At 41.3% G+C, this 5,245-nt stretch overlaps 1 long non-coding RNA gene across 1 annotated transcript; it reads right to left on the bottom strand.

The window, feature by feature from the left end:
- Nucleotides 1–3,167: 3,167 nt before the first annotated feature.
- Nucleotides 3,168–4,144, bottom strand: LOC121233418. The gene is made up of 3 exons (XR_005932769.1): nt 4,132–4,144; nt 3,690–3,697; nt 3,168–3,248 (listed from the first exon to the last, which is right to left on the bottom strand). It is a non-coding gene; the product is annotated as an uncharacterized LOC121233418 (long non-coding RNA).
- Nucleotides 4,145–5,245: the final 1,101 nt, after the last annotated feature.

Here is a 5,245-nt window from a genome sequence, read left to right as displayed (position 1 = left end):
CATCCTACCTGATGGTCTGAGGGAGACAATGGTGAAGAATAAAATTACTAAGTTGTATCACTGAAAATCCCTTACTGTATTGCAGATGCAATACATTCACAACAGCATGTATTTGAGTTGGTCCCTACTCACAGGGCTTGGCTCTGTGGTGGATTGCGGGAAAATAATGGAAGATTGGCGAGGAGGATTGTAACCACGTTCAGGTGACTTGCAGCTGGGGTATCAAACCCCACATATATCGTACTAATTGTTGTTTGGCCTTGTGTGTTGGACAAGTAGAACATCTGTGTTTAGATAACATAGGCCTGTCGTAGACTTAGAGGCACCGTATCAAACATGCTTGAGATTCCTGCCCTGCTGTAGGAAAGGTCAAAGCACAGTGGTAAATTACACCTGCCAAATCCCTGAAATACAGGCGAAACCAGCAGGTTCGGTGATCCTTTCACACGGACCGAGCTCCTGTGTGTCTCTGCCTGGGTGCTGCTTCGGGCATCCCCCAGTGCCACGACCCGGGCTGGACAGACCAGGGAGTCGTGTTGAATTCGTAATTCCCTTGGATTAAATTCAGGTGAAACGACACCAAACATTTTATTCATGACAGAAGTAAACTGAATATGGGAGGCATAGCAGTAGGTGGTGGGGTTTCTCATAACAGGAATTGGCATGGAACTACCTTAGTAAATGGTGTAACTTGTGGTAACCACCTACATCAGTTCAGGGAAGAAGGAGATCCCTCCCGTTGAGTCACGAGGTTCAGAGCAGACCCCCTCGCTTTCTAGACTCCTTCTCAGAGAAGGGTCCAGGGGCAGCTAGATCCACTCCCAGTCCCAGACTTGTCAACGGTTTTATGTCCTAAAGGGATAAGGCGTAGGGATTATGGAAAAGGAAAAAGAAAGAGAACAAGACAGAGAAAGAAAAAGGAAAAGGGAAAGATTTCACCAGTCCTGGGTCCAGCGTTGCTCCAGTCAGCCAAGCAGTCCAGTTCCAGTGGGCTTGCACGCCTGGGGCTTCAGTTCGTGCCCTTTTATCATCCTTGCCCCTCCTTTGGGCAGGCACTCGAACTCATTAGGTTAATTAGGTGTCATGAGCGGTTTGTGAGCCTTCGGGGAAATGGGTTGGTGGGCTTGGGGGTCGTTTGGGGAGTAACTTCCCCTTCCCTGCAGATGTGACCATTGTTTGATCTTTGGTCATACAGGGTGAGCTGCCCTGCTCAGCACATCAGAACAGCACATCAGAGCAGGGAGCTGTGCACCCTCCGGCACGTCCTCCCCGTCCTGTTGCTGATGGGTGCTGATCCACTTGTTTTCACCTGGGGTTCCTTGCTGGGCAGGGTTCGTTGTTATGCAGAGCTCGTCCTTAAGCAGAACTTGCCCCACCGCACTGTTTGAGACATCGACTCTTACAGTCTTTCACACCCGGTTGGTGAGGTAATGAGAATAAATTTACTCTTAGTATTTTATCCGTGGTTTTGTGGTTGTTCCTGCGTCCTGCCTGTGCCGGCTCACACATGGATAGATAACAGAAGACAGCAGGATGGATGCTTTCCAAGAATGATGAAGATTCCTGGTTCTGTAGGGGAATAGTTAGCACCATGTTATTATTTTTTTCTTTTTCTCTTCTGCATACAGAATAGAAAGGTATATTGATGGCATGGTACCAGAATAGGAAGCACAAAATTCAGTCCACAGGTGGGGATGTGGGCTTAAACATTCAACTTTTCCTCTGTGCAATGATAATGCAATTTCTGATCATCAAAAGACTCCCACACCTGCACACATTTATTTATGTCAGAAGAACAACGTAGATGGTTAGTTTAGAATCTTTTCTCAGTTCAGTGAGTTTAATTTCAGTAAAATATCTGATGAAGGACCTTTGGGCTGTTTAACTTTATTTAACTACTGCAGCTAACACAAAATATTGAATATACGGTAATTGTAGTCTGTTTTTATAGAATACATGACAGATCTTATATTGGAAAACCAATACATTGTACTGCCACTGTTACAGTGTACAGCAGCTAAAACAATCCACTGTATGATTTTATGGCTTGAAGCTTTACAGGATAAAAAGTTCTCTTCTCTGATCTCTTGGTGAAATGGTAAATCAGCTTGAGACTGGAAAGAGGAAGGAGACTTCTTGTGTATATTAATGATCAGTGGGAAGTAGAATGGCAAAATATGCTGAAGCTGCAGAAACTTTCACCCCAGAATTCTTCTGATGACCTTCTCTGAACTGTCATAACTTTTAAAGGACACACAATTTGCTGATAATAAGAAAATCAGATTTAAAACCCTATGTGCTGCTGGTTTCATTAAATTGAAATTCCATGAAATTGAAAAAACTTGGGTATGAGAAATCCCATAAAGGTGATTTGCTGATCTTAACTGGGCCAAAAATAGCTTGTCTGTGCATAGTCACCTAGGTATAAATAGAAAATTAGTGTAATTAATACTGCAATATACTTTATTACTATATTGTTTAGAGGTTGGTTGGTTTGTTTTTCTGGAGCAATTATTTGTTTCTCCTCCATAAAGAATATTTCCTTGCTTGAATGATATGCAGATCAGTGTTTATGAGCAGGAAGTCCATACTATTTAGAAGACCTCAAAAAAGTCACCCAGGCACTATGTGGTAATTGATGTATTTAAAGATATCATATTTTTAGCTAACGGTTTTTATTACTGGCAGTAATCTTTAGAAGAAAACTTGAAATTACACAGTCTAATGTGTAATTACAGTTCTAAATATTAATTGTCTTCGAAGTGATTTTTTTTTCTGAAATTACTGGAAATATTTCATAATTATTTATTTCAGTTTGTTTCTGATAAAATTTTGGTATTGGGTCTGGCTGGGAGGGAGTTAACTTTCCCTGCAACAGCTGATATAGTGCTGTGCTTTGTATTTGTAGCTCGAGTGGTGTTGATAACACACCAGCGTTTTGGCTGTTGCTGAGCAGGGCTCGCACAGCATCAAGGCTGTCTCTCCAATCCCCTCCAAACGCCGGTAGGCTGGGGGTGGGCAAGAGGTTGGCAGGGGACACAGCCAGGACCTAAACTGACCAAAGTGGTATTCCATACCATACAATATCTTTTTCAGCAGTAAAAGCTAAGAGAAACGAGTGGTGGGGGGTGGTGGTGGTGATTAGTTATTAAGGTGTCTGCCTTGTGAAGCAACCGCTACGCGTACGGGGGCCCTGCTTCCCGGGAAGTGGTTGGACATCGCCTGCTGATGGGAAGTAGAGGATAAATCTTTGTGCTTTGCTGTGCTTCCATGCTTAGCCGCCTTTATTAAACTGCCTTTATCTTGACCCATGCATTTTTCATCTTATTTTCTCGTCGTGTCCTGCTGAGGAGGGGGAGAGAGGGAGTGGCTTGGTGGGCATCTCACGGCCAGCCAAGGTCAACACACTATGATTTTCTTTAAGCCTTTTCTAAAAATCATTGAGTCAAAAATAGGGAACAAATTGAGATACAAAAAACTTTCCAATTGTTTTTGTTAGTAACTTTAGAATCCTTGAGCAGCTCAATAAATCATTCAAATTAGTATTTCTTGGAAATGCCTTCATCAGTTTTTTCAACTGTTGCTTATGTATTTCCAGAACTAACAATTCATTAAATAATTTGATGTGAACTGAAGGGGGTGGCTTTTTTTCCTTCTTTTTAACTGAATGTTTTAGTAGAAAATCACACTTGGTTTCCTCACTGTAAATTAGTTTGGGGACTTTTCAGCCCAATTATTTTAAGAAGCGGCAGCCAGACAGATTTTCTATGTGGAGTTGAGATTGGTAGGTTTCAAAAAAAATCTTGAATCAGGTTACTGTTGCACTAGTAGGCTTGTTGAAAAGCTATTAAAAATGAATCACAGCATAATTCAGCAAAAGGAGGAGTGCTTTTCCCATTTTTGCTACCCACTATTCCCATGAATCAAATTTTAAAAATTCTGTTTATCCCCATTTCCTGCCTATAAGTATTAAAAGTAAGATGTGTAGCTTTTCTGCTAACCTGGTATTGCAGAAAAACAACAAAAAATAGCAGGAAAGACAAAGAAACACTCCTACTTTACTGATTTTGGTAAAGTGTGTATTTCAAAGTCCAGGAAAAGCAACCTGTAGACTTCAGGAAACTTTTATACTTTCTTTGCTTTCCCTCAAAACCAAAATGTTAAAGCAATCAAAAAGTAATGGAACAGCAAGATACATAGAGAAAAAGGCTGCGTAACTAGTGAACAATGGAATTAATGTGTCCGGTGAGTTGGGTTCTGGAGGGCTATTTGGAGTCTCTGATTTCTAACAGAGATGTAGTTTCACACTGCAGGCTTTTCTGTAGAGTGGCACTAATAGGATCTCCCTCTTCTATCTTGCTATGTGTAGCGTCTGATGTCCTTTCAGTCTTTATCTCTTTCAAGTCTGCCTGCCACTGCCCTGAGTGTTAAAATAGTATTAGGGAAGAAATATGTGTATACACATACAGACGTATGCACAGAGTGCAATCTCATAGCCTGACTTCCCAAGACCTTAAAGGGCAAAAGCACTTCTTTTTTTATTTTATGTTTATGGTTCTTTAACAAAATGAGTTTAAAAAAAAGCATTAAATAGAATACACAGGGGCAGGAAAGTTAAATGTACATTTCTACAGGAGTTTCAGGTATAGTCTACCCTAACCTTGCTTTTGGAAATCTAGACCAGTCCTGAGCAATGCATGGCCTCCAGCTCACATGCTTTTTCATTTATGGAGCGTGTTCTTCAGTCAAAACTCAGGTAGGTCTGAGCTCATCAGCCAGTCCCTTTCTCTAGCTACTGTACATGTCATATTCTGCAAAGCCAGCCACCAAAGTGGCATATGCAGAAAAACTGAAGATGTTGTTATAAGAGTTTGTAGGGAAAGGTGGAAGAGAGAGCTATACTTTGGTAGGAGGAGATAGAGGGTGTAAGCGCATTTATCTGCAACTCACTGCTGATAAACTGAAGTGCTTGACAGTCTACCCAGAAATTTGATTGGGCACCTGTGATCTAGAATATTTCCATAACCTCTGTAATTATACACACAGAGACATTCGCACACATGCTCACACATGCACGCTTGAAATACTATGGAGTAGATGTTAGAACTTCAGGATTTAATTTTCTCATTTCCATCTATGTAGCTACAGTTGGCATAATTTTTCTCTGCTTTTAATATCCTATGTGGATACAAAGGCCAGACTGAACCCTGTTTCAATTCTACTGAAGTCAGTGGAGTTATAGCAG

This window comes from Aquila chrysaetos, chromosome 7 (assembly GCF_900496995.4).
Source record: "Aquila chrysaetos chrysaetos chromosome 7, bAquChr1.4, whole genome shotgun sequence".
Classification (NCBI taxonomy): Eukaryota; Metazoa; Chordata; class Aves; order Accipitriformes; family Accipitridae; genus Aquila; species Aquila chrysaetos.
The sequence above is the reverse complement of the archived record's forward strand: the minus strand, read 5'-3'. Positions and strand labels throughout refer to the sequence as shown.